The sequence below is a fragment of the Lutra lutra genome, chromosome 3 (genome assembly GCF_902655055.1).
Source record: "Lutra lutra chromosome 3, mLutLut1.2, whole genome shotgun sequence".
Classification (NCBI taxonomy): Eukaryota; Metazoa; Chordata; class Mammalia; order Carnivora; family Mustelidae; genus Lutra; species Lutra lutra.
In genome coordinates, this window is record NC_062280.1 from 66093269 (window position 1) to 66116244 (window position 22976).

Here is a 22976-nt window from a genome sequence, read left to right on the forward strand (position 1 = left end):
AAAAAAGATCACTCTTCGTGAACACCATAGGTAACAATACTTTCTTTCTACTTTGGGGACTGTGGTGACCCCATGGACTGGTAGAGGTGGCGTGGGTGGGCAGGAGTGCGGCGTGCCTGGTAAGAGAAAGGAAAGTGAGGATGCCAGAGAGAAAGGGTTTTGTTTGTAAAGGGCAGGGAGGTCTTCCTGGGAGGCACATGTAATCTGTACGGCAGGTCTTCTCAAGCTCGAACCACCGAGAATCAGACTCACTAAACTGCCTTACCTTTAGCAACACTGAGACAACCAAAGAGAGGTTGGGCTTGGGATACTCTATGGTGAGACCTGTTGCAGCAGCGCGGGTTTGTCCAATTCCCAGCTCCGTTTCCAATGCAGATTTCAAGTCTTATGAAGATAGCCCCTTCTCTTCCTCCTCTTAAGGATAATCTGTGAGGGCCATACAATATGTTTCTTTTCCATAGCCATTCACACTCACGTTAACTATCTCCTCCATCACCTTTGGGACAATATGAAATTAGTTCTGTGAATTACAGGGAAGAAGAAAGAAGGAAATAATTGGCGCAGGGTTTTTTAAGTGACTCCAATCTGAGTTTCGTCTAACATATCTAAGCCCACATCCTGTTTCCATATAAGTGTCTTTTGAAAGAATGGCTTATATCCCAGTTATCATGCAGCTCATAAAACAGCTGTTTTATGCCGTTCCTCTAAGGACTGATCACTTATCAGCTGCTGAAGCATTTTTGTGTGGTATGTTGTTGCTTCCAAGCTCCTCACACATTATCTCATTTTTTTTCTGTAGCTTCACAACAGGTCTCATATAATTAGCCCTTGTGAAAGACCTGTTAGAAAAGTGGCTATCTGCTGACAGGCAGTGATGATGTTAATGACATAAGAGAGCTTGGTTCAAGGAAACTGGTCATTAGGGTCAGCCGTTCATCTATGGCCAGAAGCTTCATTAATAGGAAAATCGTCACTCTTTGCTGCCAGTCGACCTCTGGATTTTTTGCCTCTGCTCAGGTTGATAATCAAAACGTTGCCTCTAAAAATGGAATACCATTTAATGATTAGGAGCAAATTTATGAATAACTCTAATAAATTTAATTTTAAGAAGTATTAGTTTAGCAACTAATTTATTGCTTTATTATAGGAATTAGGCCATGTAGCCGTTATCTGAGCTTGGGTCCTTTATTTTCAACAGAAACTCCAGCATGTTTAAAAAACTACATAACTCATTAATGGTCTTTAAGTCCTAAGTCCCTACCTACTAAATGAACAGGTTGAGATATTAAAAGAAGGGGGAAAAATGAATTGCTTATTTTTTTTAGCCATCCTTTTATTAGTTGCATTTCAAGTTTAAGTAGACCTGAGCATTTACAAATAGGTAAAATGATGGGTAAGGTTACCACACAAATAAATGAGTAAAATAACAACAATAAAAAACCCCATCCCAATTTATTATTCCATAAAAACAGCAAAAATAGGAAATCTGGCTCTTCTCTCCACCCCCTGCCCCATTCATTAAGCACGCAGGGAGCCTCCTGGGTCTGTCTTAAAGGGATCACACTGTCCCTGTTTCTCTGTCTCACAAACATACAGACACACACTCTTTGATGTTCATTCACTTTCATGCCTTGTAAGAGTCAATGAAAAGTCATGTTGGAAAGATAACCATGATACCTGTTTTAATTGTGTCCAGTGACTGTCTCCTTTTTTTCCACCTGATATTGACAGTATCCAGAGACATCTTTGAACAGTCAACCTTTATATGTGATGTATATTCAGATTCGTGGAGTGACTTATAGGAAGTCTGATTTCTTTAAAAGTAGCTGTGCAAAATTATAATCAGATTGTGGGAAGTAAGGTAAATACAAAAGAATGTTTTTAACAGAATTTTTATTAGGATTAAAGAAGATCATTTAAAGGTTTGTGAATCCTTCAGAAAAATAATGAAACCTACTATATGTTCTGTTTATAAATGACTATTTTTCCAGTGAAACTCCAAGAGATTTAAACCCTAGGAGGGCACCCCACGGGGCTCACCACAACTACCATTTCCAGTGGCTGCCCCACTTTATCGATGGGATACATTTTCAGGCGGATGGATCTGACGGAGATAATGGCTCTCTTGACTGCATCAGGGAACCATTCATAAAACAAGGCCATTCCTGTGAAGGTGGAATTTTCTTTTTCCTGTGATACAAAGAAGAGGATTATAGTTCTCCTTTGAAAGAGAATATTTGAAAACCTGTCTTAAAAATTATGTTGCCTGAGAATGTTTTTGTGGTATACTACAGTAGTTTAATTGTCTTAAATATTTGTGTCATTGTTTTCCGTTGCTTCTTACGTCCTTAGGTTTATCAACTACACATGACTATTTTAAAATCTTCCTCAATGTTATTTGGCTTCCCTAGTTTTATCACCAATCCAGGATATCTCTTCGTGGACTACTGCAGCAGAAAAGTGATATCTTCTGCCAGAAAAGCTAACAACTGTGACAGTAGAATTCTGCCAAAACCAATAAGTGAATTGGAACTTACAAGTCCCTGCCTTAGCAATATGCCCTGGGACATGGAAAATATTTCTCTTTATAAATAGTTAGAATATCATCTGCTTGGAAGTGGTGGTTCAGTGGCCTTTTTTGGCACTATGTGAATATTGGAAAGAAGGGATACTGGGACGAGATGATTCTCATTATCAGCTGTTCTGTAATATGTCTCCCTCAATACATCTTCCTAATGAATTTTAGAGTTGAAAACCTTTGGTTTTAAATTATTAAGCACTTAAACTAATAAAACCAGATTCTTCATGCATCTCAGGATTCACAAGATATCAGAGCCTACGGAAAGAAATTACAATTTGAGATGGTAATATCATACAGAAGGTTAAAAATTATTTAATTTGATTTTGGTGTGAATCATTGGAATAGTGTTGCTAAAGTCAAGGTTATGGGTACAGTCTACTGTAACAATCTGTGAATGGTACATTTTCAAAATGTGTGCCATAACTCCCAAGGCAAGTCACAGGCATATGGAGGAATCATGGGGGCCGTACCAGTGCAAAACCAGCTCTAAGAATGCTCTGGCCCTCAGTTAGTGGTAGAATTTTGTGTGGAAGTCTATTTTATATTATGACATTTCAGTTTTTGTTAATTGAAGATGGGTAGCGATCCCAATGCTTAGCTCATGCTTTTGTAGAACACGTTTACAGAGCACAGACTATATATTCTTTTTTTTTTTAAACTATTTTTTTTTATTTTTCATTTTTTTATTTTTTCAGCATAACAGTATTCATTATTTTTGCACCACACCCAGTGCTCCATGCAATCCGTGCCCTCTACAATACCCACCACCTGGTGCCCCCAACCTCCCACCCCCCACCCCTTCAAAATTCTCAGATCGTTTTTCAGAGTCCATAGTCTCTCATGGTTCACCTCCCCCTCCAATTTCCCTCAACTCCCTTCTCCTCTCCATCTCCCCTTCTCCTCCATGCTATTTGTTATGCTCCACAAATAAGTGAAACCATATGATAATTGACTCTCTCTGCTTGACTTATTTCACTCAGCATAATCTCTTCCAGTCCCGTCCATGTTGCTACAAAACTTGGGTATTCATCCTTTCTTTCTTTCTTTCTTTTTTTTTTTTTTTTTACAGCTTTATAAACATATATTTTAATCCCCAGGGGTACAGGTCTGCGAATCGCCAGGTTTACACACTTCACAACACTCACCATAGCACATACCCTCCCCAATATCCATAACCCCACCCCCTCTCCCAACCCCCTCCCCCCATCAACCCTCAGTTTGTTTTGTGAGATTAAGAGTCACTTATGGTTTGTCTCCCTCCCAATCCCATCTTGTTTCATTTACTCTTCTCCTACCCCCTCAACCCCCCATGTTGCATCTCCTCTCCCTCATATCAGGGAGATCATATGATAGTTGTCTTTCTCCGATTGACTTATTTCGCTAAGCATGATACCCTCTAGTTCCATCCACGTCGTCGCAAATGGCAAGATTTCATTTCTTTTGATGGCTGCATAGTATTCCATTGTGTATATATACCACATCTTCTTTATCCATTCATCAGTAGATGGACATCTAGGTTCTTTCCATAGTTTGGCTATTGTAGACATTGCTGCTATAAACATTCGGGTGCATGTGCCCCTTCGGATCACTATGTTTGTATCTTTAGGGTAAATACCCAGCAGTGCAATTGCAGGGTCATAGGGTAGTTCTATTTTCAACATTTTGAGGAACCTCCATGCTGTTTTCCAGAGTGGTTGCACCAGCTTGCATTCCCACCAACAGTGTAGGAGGGTTCCCCTTTCTCCGCATCCTCGCCAGCATCTGTCATTTCCTGACTTGTTAATTTTAGCCATTCTGACTGGTGTGAGGTGATATCTCATGGTGGTTTTGATTTGTATTTCCCTGATGCCGAGTGATATGGAGCACTTTTTCATGTGTCTGTTGGCCATCTGGATGTCTTCTTTGCAGAAATGTCTGTTCATGTCCTCTGCCCATTTCTTGATTGGATTATTTGTTCTTTGGGTGTTGAGTTTGCTAAGTTCTTTATAGATTTTGGACACTAGCCCTTTATCTGATATGTCATTTGCAAATATCTTCTCCCATTCTGTCAGTTGTCTTTTGGTTTTGTTCACTGTTTCCTTTGCTGTGCAAAAGCTTTTGATCTTGATAAAATCCCAAAAGTTCATTTTTGCCCTTGCTTCCCTTGCCTTTGGTGATGTTCCTAGGAAGATGTTGCTGCGGCTGACGTCGAAGAGGTTGCTGCCTGTGTTCTCCTCAAGGATTTTGATGGATTCCTTTCTCACATTGAGATCCTTCATCCATTTTGAGTCTATTTTCGTGTGTGGTGTAAGGAAATGATCCAATTTCATTTTTCTGCATGTGGCTGTCCAATTTTCCCAACACCATTTATTGAAGAGGCTGTCTTTGTTCCATTGGACATTCTTTCCTGCTTTGTCGAAGATGAGTTGACCATAGAGTTGAGGGTCCATTTCTGGGCTCTCTATTCTGTTCCATTGATCTATGTGTCTGTTTTTGTGCCAGTACCATGCTGTCTTGATGATGACAGCTTTGTAATAGAGCTTGAAGTCTGGAATTGTGATGCCACCAACTTTGGCTTTCTTTTTCTTTTTTTTTTTTTTTTTTTTTAAGAATTTATTTATTTATTTGACAGAGATAGATCACAAGTAGGCAGAGAGGCAGGCAGAGAGAGAGAGAGAGAGGGAAGCAGGCTCCCTGCTGAGCAGAGAGCCCGATGCGGGGCTCGATCCCAGGACCCCGAGATCATGACCTGAGCCGAAGGCAGCGGCTTAACCCACTGAGCCACCCAGGTGCCCCTGGCTTTCTTTTTCAATATTCCTTTGGCTATTCGAGGTCTTTTCTGGTTCCATATAAATTTTAGGATTATTTGTTCCATTTCTTTGAAAAAAAAAATGGATGGTACTTTGATAGGAATTGCATTAAATGTGTAGATTGCTTTAGGTAGCATAGACATTTTCACAATATTTATTCTTCCAATCCAGGAGCATGGAACATTTTTCCATTTCTTTGTGTCTTCCTCAATTTCTTTCATGAGTACTTTATAGTTTTCTGAGTATAGATTCTTAGTCTCTTTGGTTAGGTTTATTCCTAGGTATCTTATAGTTTTGGGTGCAATTGTAAATGGGATGGACTCCTTAATTTCTCTTTCTTCTGTCTTGTTGTTGGTGTAGAGAAATGCAACTGATTTCTGTGCATTGATTTTATATCCTGACACTTTACTGAATTCCTGTACAAGTTCTAGCAGTTTTGGAGTGGAGTCTTTTGGGTTTTCCACATAGAGTATCATATCATCTGCGAAGAGTGATAGTTTGACTTCTTCTTTGCCGATTTGGATGCCTTTAATTTCCTTTTGTTGTCTGATTGCTGAGGCTAGGACTTCTAGTACTATGTTGAATAGCAGTGGTGATAACGGACATCCCTGCCGTGTTCCTGACGTTAGCGGAAAAGCTTTCAGTTTTTCTCCATTGAGAATGATATTTGCGGTGGGTTTTTCATAGATGGCTTTGATAATATTGAGGTATGTGCCGTCTATCCCTACACTTTGAAGAATTTTGATCAGGAAAGGATGCTGTACTTTGTCAAATGCTTTTTCAGCATCTATGGAGAGTATCATATGGTTCTTGTTCTTTCTTTTATTAATGTGTTGTATCACATTGATTGATTTGCGGATGTTGAACCAACCTTGCAGCCCTGGAATAAATCCCACTTGGTCGTGGTGAATAATCCTTTTAATGTACTGTTGAATCCTGTTGGCTAGTATTTTGGCGAGAATTTTTGCATCTGTGTTCATCAAGGATATTGGTCTGTAGTTCTCTTTTTTGGTGGGATCCTTGTCTGGTTTTGGGATCAAGGTGATGCTGGCCTCATAGAATGAGTTTGGAAGTTTTCCTTCTATTTCTCTTTTTTGGAACAGTTTCAGGAGAATAGGAATTAGTTCTTCTTTAAATGTTTGGTAGAATTCCCCCGGGAAGCCGTCTGGCCCTGGGCTTTTGTTTGTTTGGAGATTTTTGATGACTGTTTCAATCTCCTTACTGGTTATGGGTCTGTTCAGGCTTTCTATTTCTTCCTGGTTCAGTTGTGGTAGTTTATATGTCTCTAGGAATGCATCCATTTCTTCCAGATTGTCAAATTTGTTGACGTAGAGTTGCTCATAGTATGTTCTTATAATTGTCTGTATTTCTTTGGTGTTCGTTGTGATCTCTCCTCTTTCATTCATGATTTTATTTATTTGGGTCCTTTCTCTTTTCTTTTTGATAAGTCTGGCCAGGGGTTTATCAATCTTATTAATTCTTTCAAAGAACCAGCTCCTCGTTTCGTTGATTTGTTCTGTTGTTTTTTTGGTTTCTATTTCATTGATTTCTGCTCTGATCTTTATGATTTCTCTTCTCCTGCTGGGTTTAGGGTTTCTTTCTTGTTCTTTCTCCAGCTCCTTTAGGTGTAGGGTTAGGTTGTGTACCTGAGATCTTTCTTGTTTCTTGAGAAAGGCTTGTACCACTATATATTTTCCTCTCAGGACTGCCTTTGTTGTGTCCCACAAATTCTGAACAGTTGTGTTTTCATTATCATTTGTTTCCATAAATTTTTTCAATTCTTCTTTAATTTCCTGGTTGACCCATTCATTCTTTAGAAGGATGCTGTTTAGTCTCCATGTATTTGGGTTCTTTCCAAATTTCCTCTTGTGATTGAGTTCTAGCTTTAAAGCATTGTGGTCTGAAAATATGCAGGGAATGATCCCAATCTTTTGATACCGGTTGAGACTTGATTTAGGACCAAGAATGTGATCTATTCTGGAGAATGTTCCATGTGCACTAGAGAAGAATGTGTATTCTGTTGCTTTGGGATGAAATGTTCTGAATATATCTGTGATGTCCATCTGGTCCAGTGTGTCATTTAAGGCCTTGATTTCCTTGTTGATCTTTTGCTTGGATGATCTGTCCATTTCAGTGAGGGGAGTGTTAAAATCCCCTACTATTATTGTATTCTTGTCGATGTGTTTCTTTGATTTTGTTATTAATTGGTTTATATAGTTGGCTGCTCCCACGTTAGGGGCATAGATATTTAAAATTGTTAGATCTTCTTGTTGGACAGTTCCTTTGAGTATGATATAGTGTCCTTCCTCATCTCTTATTATAGTCTTTGGCTTAAAATCTAATTGATCTGATATAAGGATTGCCACTCCTGCTTTCTTCTGATGTCCATTAGCATGGTAAATTCTTTTCCACCCCCTCACTTTAAACCTGGAGGTGTCTTCGGGTTTAAGATGAGTTTCTTGTAGGCAACATATAGATGGTTTTTGTTTTTTTATCCATTCTGATACCCTGTGTCTTTTGATTGGGGCATTTAGCCCATTAACATTCAGGGTAAGTATTGAGAGATATGAATTTAGTGCCATTGTATTGCCTGTAAGGTGACTGTTATTGTATATTGTCTCTGTTTCTTTCTGATCTACTACTTTTAGGGTCTCTCTTTGCTTAGAGGACCCCTTTCAATATTTCCTGTAGAGCTGGTTTGGTATTTGCAAATTCTTTCAGTTTTTGTTTGTCCTGGAAGCTTTTAATCTCTCCTTCTATTTTCAATGATAGCCTAGCTGGATATAGTATTCTTGGCTGCATGTTTTTCTCATTTAGTACTCTGAATATATCATGCCAGCTCTTTCTGGCCTGCCAGGTCTCTGTGGATAAGTCTGCTGCCAATCTAATATTTTTACCATTGTACGTTACAGACTTCTTTTCCCGGGCTGCTTTCAGAATCTTTTCTTTGTCACTAAGACTTGTCAATTTTACTATTAGGTGACGGGGTGTGGACCTATTCTTATTGATTTTGAGGGGGGTTCTCTGAACCTCCTGGATTTTGATGCTTGTTCCCTTTGCCATATTGGGGAAATTCTTTCCAATAATTCTCTCCAATATACCTTCTGCTCCCCTCTCTGTTTCCTCTTCTTCTGGAATCCCAATTATTCTAATGTTGTTTCGTCTTATGGTGTCACTTATCTCTCGAATTCTCCCCTCGTGGTCCGGTAGCTGTTTGTCCCTCTTTTGCTCAGCTTCTTTATTCTCTGTCATTTGGTCTTCTATATCGCTAATTCTTTCTTCTGCCTCATTTATCCTAGCAGTGATAGCCTCCATTTTTGATTGCACCTCATTAATAGCTTTTTTGATTTCAACTTGGTTAGATTTTAGTTCTTTTATTTCTCCAGAAAGGGCTTTTATATCTCCTGAGAGGGTTGCTTTAATATCTTCCATGCCTTTTTCAAGCCCGGCTAGAACCTTGAGAATCATCATTCTGAACTCTATATCTGACATATTACCAATGTCTGTATTGATTAGGTCCCTAGCCTTTGGTACTGCCTCTTGTTCTTTTTTTTGTTGTGAATTTTTCCGCCTTGTCATTTTGTCCAGATAAGAGTTTATGAAGGAGCAAGTAAAATACTAAAAGGGTGGCAACAACCCCAGGAAAATATGCTTTAGCCAAATCAGAAGAGATCCCGAATTGTGAGGGGGGAGAAAGGGGATAAAAAGGGGTTCAGAAAGAAAGGAAAAAAAAAAGGAACTATTAAAAAAAAGAAAGCCGATAAAGAAAAAATATAAAAAGAGGAAAAAAATATATATATTAGATAAACTATTTAAAAAACGTTAAAAAAAGAAAACGGTAAAAGTTAAAAAAAATTTAGCAGAAGAAGAGAAAAAGAAAAAAAAATTGAAAAAGAAAAAAAATTAAATTAACTGCAAGGCTAAAAAATCATGGGGAGAAAGCCATGAGTTCCGTGCTTTGCTTTCTTCTCCTCTGGAATTCCGCCGCTCTCCTTGGTAGGTGAACTTGGTCCTGGCTGGGTTTCCCGTTGATCTTCTGGGGAAGGGGCCTGTTGTAGTGATTCTCAAGCGTCTTTGCCCCAGGCGGAGTTGCACCGCCCTTACCCAGGGCCGCGCTGAGTCATCCGCTCAGGTTCGCTTTCGGGAGCTTTTGTTCCCTGAGCGCTTTCCGTAGAGTCCGGAGGACGGGAATAAAGATTGCGGCCTCCCGGTCTCCAGCCCGGAGGAGCCGAGAGCCCGGGGCCCCACTCCTCAGTGCGCCCTCAGAGAACAGCGCCCAATGACTCCCGTCACCCTGGCCTCCGGCCGCGCTCCGAGCTGACCGAGCCTGCGACCGGTTCAAGGCAACCCCGAGCTGAGAGTCACTCCTCGGCTCTGTCTCTGCAGCCGGCTTCCCCGTTCTAATACCGGTAAGCTCTGCGACACTCAGACACCCCCGATCCTTCTGCGACCCTGCGGGACCTGAGGCCGCGCTGACCCCGCCTGGGCTTCACCCCAGTTAAGCCTCTGGAGCGATGTCCCTCAGCGGAACAGACTTTTAAAAGTCCTGATTTTGCTCCGTTGCTCCGCCGCTCGCTGGGAGCCGGCCCCTCCCCCCGCGGTCTATCTTCCCATCGCTTTGGATTCACTTCTCTGCCAGTCCTACCTTGCAGAAAGTGGTTGATTTTCTGTTTCTGGAATTGCTGTTCTTCTTCTCTTCAATCTCCCGTTGGATTTGTAGGTGTTTGCAATCTTTAGATAAGCTATTTAGCTGATCTCCCGCTACCCGAAGTAGTCTCAGCCTGCTACTTCTCCGCTATCTTGACTCCCTCCAGACTATATATTCTTAATGATAACCTCAAGAACTCTGTGGTAGATGAAGGATCTGAAGGCCAGGGAGGTTGATGTGACCATGGTTCTTTCTTCACACATTCTGAGCACAAGCAGGGTCTTAACTTAAGGCTGTTAAATCCTAAGTTAGGTGTTACAGGCTACAAGATGGCAACCATGCCCTCTCAGTAATCAGGACCGTGAGCATTTTGGCCTCCATGAGGGGAGTAGTATGTTTGTGTGTGGGCTTCTTGTGTTTTTGTTTTTTTTTTTGTCTTTTGTTTTTTAAAGATTTTATTTATTTATTTGACAGAGAGATCACAAGCAGGCAGAGAGGCAGGCAGAGAGAGAGGAGGAAGCAGGCTCCCCGCCAAGTAGAGAGCCCGATGCGGGGCTCCATCCCAGGACTCTGAGATCATGACCCGAGCCGAAGGCAGCGGCTTAACCCACTGAGCCACCCAGGCGCCCCGGCTTCTTGTGTTTTAGTCCAATCCAGGTTGATAGACCTTTCCTTCCAAATAGATCCTAGAATGTTAGGAAGAGAGATTCTGCCTTGATGGTGGCAGCCACTTACTCCGAAGTGGTCATTCACCCAAAGATGATGATACTACTCATACTCAATTGACTTGTGTACGGAGCGAGAAATATGTGAAAGTTTTAAAGGGATAAATGCACACGCAGAAGTTTCCAAGAAAGAAAATTCTCCGGCGTGTGGGTTTAGAATGGAGTTTGGAATTCTGTATAGTATATTCTACCTGCAGAGGGTGTGTTTTCATGATAGACCCTTAACTCCTCTAGCTTTAGATTTCTCTTTTTGTAGCAGGTGAAAGACCTGGAGTTCTGTTTACATATACATTAAGAAGAAAAAGAACCTAGGGTGCCTGGGTGGCTCAGTGGTTAAAGCCTCTGCCTTTGGCTCCGGTCATGATCCCAGGGTCCTGGGATCGAGCCCCACATCGAGCCCCACATTGGGCTCTCTGCTCGGTGGGAAGCCTGCTTCTTCCTCCTCCTCTCTCTCTGCCTGCCTCTCTGCCTACTTATGATCTCTGTCTGTGAGATAAATAAGTAAATCTTTAAAAAAAAACAAAACAAAACCAGAACCTGTCTCAGCCTGGACAAACATTAAGTTTTCAGAATAGATAAAATGTAAAATGAAAAGAAAAATCAAAAGTACAATGAGTCAAAGTTAAGGAAAATAAGACTGAAGAGGCTAAATTCCAAGAACTTCTAGAGGTCCAAGAGTTCTTTCTAAGCTGTATAATGCCAACTGTTTCACCTGTTCACTTATTTTACTATTGCTGACCAGGTGTCAGTACTTATTTGTTTATGCTTGTATATCTTATCACAGTATTGTAACCTTCTTGAAAAACCTGTGAGCTTTTTATATTTCATACATTAAGATAACTGAAGAAGAATTTAGAATAATTCTCATTAAAAAGTTTTCATGAATCACCAGTTTATGCTTGATCCCTTGTGATAACTGAATGTACTTTCTAAGTGGAAATGTCAAGTCATTGGTAGAGGCATCAACTAGTTGGTAATTTCTCTAGAGAAGCTATTCTAAACTTTACCATTGTGGACAAGCTGTATCATAAACTAGTGTTTACACTAATGGAGAAGGAAATTTTGATAATGCCTTCTCATTTTATCACTTTGGTAGTTCATGTTAAAGTACTAAAAGAGTATGTATGGTATGTCTGATGTGTTCAGACAGAGCAAATTGGTAAACATGAAATAGAGGACAGAGGGGAAACCAGTGAGAAAAAAAAGGGAATTGCCTTCTGAATATTTTCATGAATTGTTAGCAGAAATGACTGGAGAAAAAAAATTAAAGAAACAATTTGCTTTTGAAGTCATATGACCTCCCTTTTCTGCACTCTTGTTTTTTTTCTTTTTTCTTTTTCTTTTCTGAGTACTGACCGTTTTCCTAGCCTCCTGGGCCATTGAAAACATTTTTGGTTTTCCAACCAAACCTGGGTACACATGAATTGACAAGCAATGTGTAATGTATATATAACATATATTAAATAGATATGCTTCTTCTAAGAGCAAAAGTATTCTGGAAGATATAATTTGAATATCAGTGTGTTGGATTTTGAAGACATTTTGATAGTTCATAATATAATATGGCAGAATTTTGGTCACCTGAAACAAACTAAGAAAACCCTGGGTATATAATCTCTGCCAGTCAGCACCTATTTCTTTCCTAAACCTTCCCTTAAAACTTTTTTTTAAATTCTTGAAGGGCCTTGCTTTTACTTGTCCTTAGGGAGGCCTTGATACCTCTGTGTTGTTGGCTGATAATAGTTTGTATTAATCTTCCTAGGATAATTGGCCGTTTTTTTTTTTTTTCTTTCAACTAAGTAGATGGTGTTATCCTTAAGTAATGTCCTTAATGGTAGAGTTTTGCAGCTTGGTCAATGAGCATATGGGAGACACAGTGTACACTGTTGGCTACCATTCTTTTAAAACTAGTTGTGTGGGAGGGAGTGACTCATCCAATGGCTAATGTCTTTGGGAGGACCATCTGTTGGATGAGGTGTTCAAGGTTTGGCCAGAAAAAAATCCATGCTGCCATAGCTGTTTCCCCGGGTAGGAGTTTCTCATATGCTGCAAAAGCCCATGACATGAATTATCACAATTAAAAAAACACTCTTCATTGGTTTTTGTCCTATTTGTTTTTAATCTCAGGAAGAATTTAAAAATGATTGATAATTGTTATTGTTAGAGAATTAATCAAAGAAGTATGTGGAATTTGCCATTTGTACAGATTATGGTTTTTTAATTTTTTTTAAATTTAATTAACATATAGTGTATTACTAGTTTCAGAGTTAGAGTTTGATGATTCATTGGTCTTCCAAAACACCCAGTGCTCATTACATCATGTGCCCTCCTCAGTGCCCATTACCCTGTTACCCCATCCCCCAACCCCACTCCCCTCCAGCTACCCTCAGTTCGTTTCCTGTGATTAAGAGTCTCTTCTGGATTGTCTCCCTCTCTGATTTCATCTTGTTTTATTTTTCCCTCCTTTCCCTTATGCTCCTTTGTTTTGTTTCTTAAATTTCACATGTGAGTGAAATCATACAATAATCATCTTTCTCTGACTGAGCTATTTTGCGTAGCATAATACCCTCTATGTCATTGCAAATGGCAAGATTTCATTTTTTGTTGGCTAAGTAATATTCCTCTCTCTCTCTCTCTCTCTCTCTCACACACACACACACACACCCCACACATAGATTATGTTTTAAAGTAACAGTGCCTTTTTAGTCTCTAAAAAAAATACTATTGTAGTCACCTTTATATTTGCTTGGGAAGCAAAAATATTCCTCTTTGAGTTGGAACACAGCAAATATGGGGTGAAATCTAGAGAAATATCAGGAAGTCTTAAATCCATTTAGATCAATAAACAGTTTTGAAGACTTGCTATATGCTAAATTCTATTGGTGCTAGTTTTGTAGAGATAAAAAGAATACCATCTCTGTTCCCAAGGGGCTTACTTTAAGTCTGATAGGATAGATCAGCACAGCCAGCTAGGCATGTGTTTTTAAGGCATGTGTAATTCATCTCTACTCGCTTCACATTGTGGACTTTTTCCTTTTAGCATATTGTACATTACATCTAAATGTTACATAATCTGCTTGCCTGACAAATTACAAATGTGGATTACTCAGACCAAGCTATAGGAAGTGCCACTAGACTTTAACACTGTATATTCCCTAGACCCCTTCTGGATGTTTTAGCCCCTTTTGAAGAAGTCCCACAGAAGTTCTGGGAGGGGTGGGGGTGTGGGATGTTGCTGTGCACAGAGATCTGCTGTGGACCAAGCTGCATAATGGAACACAGATCATGTTTTTTGCTCTTATCTAGACCATACACCATAGAGTGTTACAAAAGGCATAGCCTAAAGAAATGCTCTTCTTTTAGAGGAATGTAACTTCTTTTTTTTTAAGATTTGATTTATTTATTTATTTATTTATTTGACAGACAGAGATCACAAGTAGGCAGAGAGGCAGGCAGAGAGAGATGAGGAAGCAGGCTACCTGCGGAGAAGAGAGCCCAATGTGGGACTCCATCCCAGGACCCTGAGATCACGACCTGAGCCGAAGGCAGAGGCTTAACCCACTGAGCCACCCAGGTGCCCCAGAGCAATGTAACATTTTTTTTTTTTAAGATTTTTTTTTTAAAGATTTTATTTATTTATTTAACAGACAGAGATCACAAGTAGGCAGAGAGGCAGGCAGAGAGAGAGGAGGAAGCAGGCTCCCCGCTGAGCAGAGAGCACGATGTGGGGCTCGATCCTAGGACCCTGGGATCATGACCTGAGCCGAAGGCATAGGCTTTAACCCACTGAACCACCCAGGCGCCCCGCAATGTAACATTTTTAAGGGCCATTTTCTGATACCTCTTCATCTTGACATGAGGTGATTAGTAACTGGCTATAAGCCGCCTCCTTGTCACCCTATCACCATCAGCCCTGCAACTGGCAATTATGGAATAAGCATTCTTTTACAGGACATTCATGTTTAATTATCTAGAAGGGACCTAAAGCTATTCTATAGTAAACCTTTATAATTTTGCAGTGGACATTTTGGAACTTTGAACTGATCGATGTAGTATGTGGTATGATGCAATGCCACAGTTAGAAGTGGGCTGAGCCATTTGGCTGGACTGCAGTGTTGCTTCTACTGTTTACTAGGTGTGACACAAAAGAGGTTACTTCTCTGTGTTTCGGTTTCATTATCTGTAAAATTAGATTAAGTAGCCCTACCTTAAGACCCTTATAAAAATTAAATGAACAATGCCTAGTCCATAGTTTACACTCAATAAACATCATAATATAAAAAAATACAGATAATTCTGTGCACAAGTTATCTACTTTAGGATCTTAGAGTGGATCCCAGGGAGGTAGATTTGACCTATCCCATGTAGTAGAACTTTGAGGTCCCTTTTGCCTTCATCTTAGTGTGGTGGAACTTATTCGTCATATTTTCTAAGAAATAACCTGGTAGTGTTTCCTATTATTCCCTTATTCACATCAGGTGGTAAGTCATCCTCTCTGGCTCCCGCTCAGTGCTAGGATCCCGACCCCACACAGAAGAGGAAACTCTTTGCTGAGGCATAGGAGGAGCCTGCACTTCTGGCAGGAACCACTGTGCCCAGGATTGGGCATGCTCAGCCTATTAAGGGCTTAGGTGAGAAAAAAATTTAAGGATGGTGATGTAAATAGCTACACAGATTGAGTGTTTACATCTTTGCTTGGCACAGTGCTAAAATTTGTGTAAGTATTCATTTATTTCTCACAAAATCCTATGGGCAGATAAGAAAAGTGAGGCACAGAAAAGTTGAGTAAGTTGACCACATTCTTAAAGTTTGTGGTGGAGCCATCATTTGAACTCAGGCCGTCTAGTCTCAGAGCCATGCTATTAACCAGGGAGTCCCAGGCCTTCAGATTAAACTAAACTAGCCCCCGGCAGAAATGCTTTTGTGAATTACATTTGCTGTGCTGGTATCACCTTCTGTTGGGAAACATTATGAGAAGTCTTGTAAAACCTGTCATTGTGAAGATTATAAGAATATTATCAGGATATTCTGTGTCACACACTATCTTCTTTGCAAGGGTTCCTACGAAAAATTTCTCTCAGTTCTTTATAATGAGAATAGGTAAACGTCCTGAGCAAATTAATCTCATTTTATTTCCTAGACATTATAAACTTCCTGTTTCAAGCTAATCACTAGAAAGCTAATAATTATATTTATAGCCTTCCCTTGGTTTGTCATTAATGGTTTTGTCAGCCTTGCTTTGATTTGTCACTGCCTTTTCTTTTCTTTTCTGTTTTATTTAATTCCGCATTTAAAAAGTCATTTTAAAATTCAGATTATACATGCACATGGAAGTAAGCTCAATGGTATGGAAGAGCATAAAAAGGAAAAATCTCCTTCCCTCTGTCCCATGCCAATTTCTACCCCTAGTTTTTAAAGTACTTCTTGAATATGTAGAAGATATTTTATGTATAAGCAGTATATATGTGCATTATTTTAAATAATAGAATCATGCTAATATACATTGTTCATCACATTTTTTTAAAATTTCTATTTTAGGGGAGCCTGGGTGGCTCAGTGGGTTAAAGCCTCTGCCTTCTGCTCGGGTCATGATCCCAGGGTCCTGGGATCAAGCCCCGCATTGGGCTCTCTGTTCAGCAGGGAGCCTGCTTCCTCCTCCCTCTCTGCCTGCCTCTCTGCCTGCTTGTGATCTCTGTCAAATAAATAAATAAAATCTTAAAAAATTTTTTCTGTTTTAAATAGAGAAGTTATCATAAGATTTATATATAAAAGTTAATACTAACCCCAACCAACATTTTTCATCTCTCTGAGGTGTGCAGTGTGGTATCTTAATTATAATATTATTTTTCCATGTTGTCTGTTTTTGGTTTTTTTAAATCACCTGTACAATGAACTCTTTGTAAACCTGGACTGTGACTTTTGTCATTATAGTGTCCCTGGTACCTGTCACAATGACCACCACAGAATGAGCTTTCAATAGACAATTAAGGCAGTCACCCAAATGAGAGAACGTATAGATGAAGAAATGAATGGTGCTTCCTTTGTACAGAACATTCTGTAAAAGAGCCAAGGTTGCATTATGATACAAAGTCAAGAAAACACATTATTTCCTACTTAATAGAAGAGAAAATTCAGATGGAATAAGAATATGGAAATGGCTTGTTTGGAGCGAGAATTTGGTTTCTCTGTTACCAGTACAATAGTGAGGGCATATGGGTCCTTAAAGACTTTGGAATAAAAATGAAAATTCCTGTACATGTTCACATGGCTGACTGGGAGTTTCCCTCAGCAAAACTTTCAACACATATCTACTTAGCAGCCTCCATGTATGAAGCACTGTGGGGACATTACAGTCATGTTAGAGTTTCAGCCCTTAAGGCATCTACAGATAAAAGAGTCTAGAACGGGGTGCCTGGGCGGCTCAGTGGGTTAAGCCGCTGCCTTCAGCTCAGGTCATGGTCTCAGGGTCCTGGGATTGAGCCCCATGTCAGGCTCTCTGCTCAGCAGAGAGCCTGCTTTCCCCTCTGCCTCTCTGCCTACTTGTGATCTCTCTCTGTCAAATAAATAAATAAATAAAATCTTAAAAAAAAAAAAGAGTCTAGAACCTAGCTTTACCCTCTCCCCTTTCTCCTCTACCCTGAATAAAGGAGCATTGAGAAAACCCTCTTTATGTAATAATGGCACCTGATCATCATCTAATAATGTTTTCTCCCCCCGCCCCCGCACCAGTTTCTAAAAATCTGTCATTTTTATGAGGTTCCTGGTAATGTTTTGTAACTAGCATTGCCTTGTCACAGTGAAGCTTTTCTTTCTTTTTTTTTCTTCTGAGTGGTGGGATTGGTAGACAATTAAGGATGTTTGTCTAGATGTTTTTAGACTATGTTCCAAACTATAAAGAGTATAAAACAAACATGGTAAGGAAGAATTTGTTCATAAAATTTTGAGCACTGTCTGTGACTTTTCAGATATGTTCATAGGAATTGGAAATCTTCAACTAGCACATCTTCTCTGTGAGAAAAGTAATAACAATGCTGTTGTCTTCAGATGTCCCCTTTCTCTTAAAGATCCCATAGTCCGTCAGTACCACACTGTCTTTTTTCATTATTTTCTTTTTGCCTCAGTTTCGTTCTAAATCCTTTTGAAAGAAAAACTTACCTATGCCTCTTCTTTTTTTTTTAAATAGGTAAGTTGGTTGCATTATGGGATGAAAATACTTGACCTAGAGTGATTTCAAAATTGACCACCTCTCTCCTACAGCACATGCTTTTTGGATCCTTTGAAATTTGATGTTGAAACACAGAGGCATGATAATTTAAAAATGTCTCCTGATTTTAATGTAACAAAACAAAGAAGGGTGCATTTTGAGTCCAGATAGTAAATGTGTGGAAGATTCCTATGTGGAGTACAGGTGGGGTGTCAAGGGTTGCATGAGGTCAGGGCAACCCTCTCTGAGTGGCTTCTTAGCATCAGCAGTCCTGGAGTATCTGTGCCATGGGAGGAGGCAGGAAGGAAAAGAAAAGAAAGGAAAGGGAAGGGAGAAACCAAATAAAATGCAAGTACGTTTTTATCATAACCCTGAATATGCTAGAAAAAATGCTTATTTAAATTTGCTCTTATTGATGTCCTTAATTATATTTTTAAATGAAATGAAGATCAAGAAATCATTTCAATTAAGCATGCAGGATAACCTGTTAGACTATCAGCTGGAGAATTATGATGTCTATTAATTATAAGTAATTTTTCAAGTACCAAATGTACCATTGGTAGACAGGCTCTAATTTACAAGTTATAGGCAGTGAGTGGAAAGGAGCACTGTGGTCCGCGTTTTTCATCTCTTAACTGACAAAACCTTTCTCCCAATTTAAGGTTTTGGGAAGATACGTTACATTTCTTATCTTCTGCTTGTATTCCCTCCAGTTATTCATTAGTAGTTCAGAGGGTTATTGTTCCCCGAAAGCAAATTTAATCCTGACATTTTCACTCCTTAGACTGAGAATTAGGTTTGTCTTTCTTGCGTGCATCTAGGACAGGCAGTGTAAAGTTATCAGGGGTATTTAACTAAGAATCACCGGCACCTTTGAAAACCAGAATCCCTGAGAGCCAAACACACAGCGTAACAAGATACAGAGGAATCAATACTGCAGGCTTCCCACAGGGATGCAGTACAAATGTCTGCATAGACAGCTACATGCAGCTGTACTTGATGGGAAGAAAAAAAAATGTTACATTGGCAGTGCACTTGGGCTCCTTTCTTCTGACCGTCTTTTTATATTATATTGCTTAGGATCAAAGGATAGTTTTCAGATTACTTTTATCATAAGATTTATGCAAATAGATTGGTTCACAGATATATTGCTGTTTCTTCCAAATAGAAGCATTTTGCTCTGTAATAAAATAGCTGGCCAAAGCATCAGGACAGCCTATTACAATAAGCGAAGTCTCAATAATAATTATTTTCAGCTGAGATCCTGGAGTCCTTGTGTCCCATTCAGTGCTCTCTCTGTTTTTGTTAATTGTTTTTTTAATTTTCTACATTTTTTTCTTATTTCTGTGACCCGGCTTTTGTTTTTATTTTTGCTAATTAGAATATGCTTTTTCTTACCAACTTAACAAAAAGCATTTTGGAGCCAATGCATTTCCCCCGCTTCTTTATATTTTATATTCTATTAAGTGATTTCTAGATTTCACACGGTCATTTCTGTTGGCTAGTGCAATTGTACCGTTAAATAATAGTAAACAAAACAGTGGGAGGCGGGAGTGGATGTTGTAATAGGAGGAACAGAGCTGGTGCAAGGCTGGCTACAAGGCAGTGTCTGAAGGGAGCAGCTGAACTAGCAAAAACCCTGAGAAGAAAGGTAGACCCTGAGAGCTGGGTCTCCAGCCCAGCCTCCCTTGGACAGGAAACATGGTATAAAGTCTTTGGAGCCTCAGGCCAAACAGGCTGACACATAGTAGATACTTGATAACTTCTGAAATTTGCCGTGTGTACTGACTGGTCAAGCATAGCCAAGAGTAACAAAATAAGGTGGTTGTGGATTTAAAAGAAAAATCCCAGTGGTAAATGAAAGCCTGAATTTGGATGAGAATGAAACATATTGTTAGGATTTTTAGTTTCTTGGTAAAGATCGTGCTTACTTCAGTTCAGATCTTTAGGAAGTTGGTATTTTTTCACATTTATTTAGCACTGTGTGGTTTTCTTTGAAAACTTGATGTTTTGGGGGCTGCTTTTATATATTAATGCTTCTGTTCCACCATTCCATTAAATACTTGCAGAGTATTTTTTTCCCCCAAAGTAAAATGTGTTAGTACTTTTAAAAAATGCATTATTAGTTTGGTTGGTGATTTCTGGCTTTTGGACTTTCGAAATTCTATGTAAGGATTATAATTTTAAAATAATGCAAGAGATCATAGGAAAATGTGACAGCAGTCTAGCAGTTCAGAACTGGTAATGGAGGGGCGCCTGGGTGGCTCAGTGGGTTAAGCCGCTGCCTTAGGCTCAGGTCATGATCTCAGGGTCCTGGGATCGAGTCCCGCATCGGGCTCTCTGCTCGGCGAGAAGCCTGCTTCCCTCTCTCTCTCTCTCTCTCTCTGCCTGCCTCTCCATCTACTTGTGATCTCTCTCTGTCAAATAAATAAATAAAATTTAAAAAAAAAAAAAAGAAGAAGAACTGGTAATGGAATGCAGAATTTTTAAAACAATTGTAATTTTAAATTCAACTATTTTCTGTATAGAGATTTTAGGACCTATGTACAATTAATTTGTGTCAACTTTACTCTCATGCATATATACATATATCTATACATATACATATACATATATTTTGTATAGTTCATATTGTACCTTGCCTTTTCACTTATGTGGCAAGCATTTCCCCATGTCTTTAAATAATATTTGAAAATATTATTTCAACATTTGAATAATAAACCATTGTATGGATTCACCGTAAGCTGCTTAAGTATTCTTGTAGTGGTATATATATAGCAAACTTAAAAAAAAATCTCTAAGTCTTTCTCCAGTCTTAAAATTTATTGAAATCTTTTTGTCTTTGAGAGAGTTTGGGTCAGTTTATTAAGAAACACACACACAAAGAAGGCTGCTTTTCAGTAACAAGTTACTACTGCCAAATTCCCTTCTCTCCTAGCAACCACACACATCTGCAGAGACAAAGGATCCTTCTCCCTTCACATGGGAGCTGTGGGTGCTCCCTTCAGCCAGCTGGAGAAGTGGGAAGCCATTGTGCTTCACCCCTCTGAAAAGCAGCTGCTGCCTCTCAGAGCCCATTTCCCTGGCCTCTTAGCTGGACACAGTTCTGCCAAGGAAACAACACCTGCCTCTCATGCAGCTGGGAGGCAGGACAGCAGTTTGGTTAATACACACACAGAGAATCGCTGTGGAGAGTGCCTGTTGGGGAATCTCATCAAAAGGAAACATGAGGCCTTCCTTATCTCTTCCTGCTGCCTACCACGTGGATATGATGGCTCTGGCAGCTTTCTTGAACCTTAGGGACTAAGCGCACACCCTATGAGTGGCAGAGCAATGAGCAAGGAGGAACCCAGGAAGCCTTTGTGAAACCATGATATGAGTCCCGAATCCCTTATTTTCAGACATTTTATGTAACAAATGAATGCCTCTTAAGTCCCTGTGACTTCAAATTGTTTTCTCCTCGGCAACTAAACCTAACCTGTAATCGCCCATTATCTTTTCCGAGATCTGTCCAAATGCTTATACAAGAGATTTCTTGGCAAAGGTGAGGAGAATGGCTAATGAAGATGGTTTTTACTAGTAACCAACACAGGTTCTACAAGTGCTCATTTCTCCTGAAGTACAGGAATCTCTTACTTAGAATATGATCATTGCTTTTACTCCAGCAATTGGAAAAAAAAATCAAGACGGAAAATATGGTGGGTATGATTAAAAAAAAAAAGCTATTAGAAAATTTATTGCCATTTACCTGAGTTCTTGCTTAGCAATAATTGTAATAAGAGGTCACCTTTACTGACTGAGTACTTTCTGTGTGCTTGGCACTATTGAGCACTTTACGTGGGAGATCCCGTGGAACCCATAACACCCACAGGGGCCTGTTATGTCCCCTTTAGCAAACGAAGAAATGACTCCCTAACCCGCTCCCCAGTACCAGATCCTCCTTATCTGCTCTCCCTTTTCTCTGTAACACTCATGGACTTCTCACTTGTTGTATAATTCACTTTCTCTGTTGGTTTATTTTTTTGTTGTCCGTCTCTGCACAGTAGAATGTAAGCTCAACAAGGCCAGGAATCTGTGTGTTTACTGCTGTCTGCCACGTGCCCACACCAGGGATTGACATGCAGCAGTCACTCAACAAATTCTCACAGAAATGGAATAGAGAGATTGTGTGGGCCCTCAAGGCATTCTACTCTGAGTTACGCTATATGGTCTTCCAAGGGCTTGGTTTTTCTCACATTTGATAAAATCCTGTTCTGAGCTAGTTATTAAATGACTTGGAGGTTCTAAGGTAATAGTCTTAAAAAATTAACAGGTTGTGTTTTTTGAGCAGTTTTAGCTTTAGAGAAAACTTGAAGAGTTCCCACCTACCCTTTCTCTCCCCCGCACCCCATTTCCCCTATTATTAACATTTCCCACCAGTGTGGTACTTCTGTTACAGTTAATAAGCCATGGTTACTTAGGGACTTTGTGTGGTACTTTCTATGGGGTTGGATAAATGCTTAATGACATGTATCCACCATTATAGAATCCTATAGAGTAGTTTCACTTGCCCCCCAAACCCTCCACGCTGTGCTTCTTCATTCCTCCTTCCTCCTTCCAGCTCCTGATCACCACTGCTCTCCTGCTAATCTCCATAGTTCTGCCTTTACCAGAATGTCATCTAGTTGTAAATTACAGTATCTAGCTTTCTCACTTTGGCTTCTTTCATTTAAGCAATATTCGTGTCAGGTTCCTCCCATATCTTTCCGTGCCTTGATAGCTCATTTCTTTTTAATCACTGAATAATATTCCATGGTGTGGGTGTACCACAATTTGTTGCTCCCTTCCACCTGTTAAGATCTCGATTGTCTCCACATGCAATTTAGGAATAAAACTGCTTTTAAACATTGTGAACATAGGTTTTTAAATCATTTGATTATTCTGAAGAGGGTGATTGCTTGATCCTGTAGTATTTATTTTATGCTTTTTATAGTGGGACTGCATTGACAACCGACACTGAGAAGCCATTTAAATATGAGCCAGGAATGAG

At 39.6% G+C, this 22976-nt stretch overlaps 1 protein-coding gene across 2 annotated transcripts in view; it reads left to right on the forward strand.

The window, feature by feature from the left end:
• Positions 1–22976, forward strand: part of CERS6 (ceramide synthase 6) — a 325099-nt gene that overhangs the window by 191792 nt on the left and 110331 nt on the right. The gene's annotated exons all lie outside the window — the stretch shown is intronic.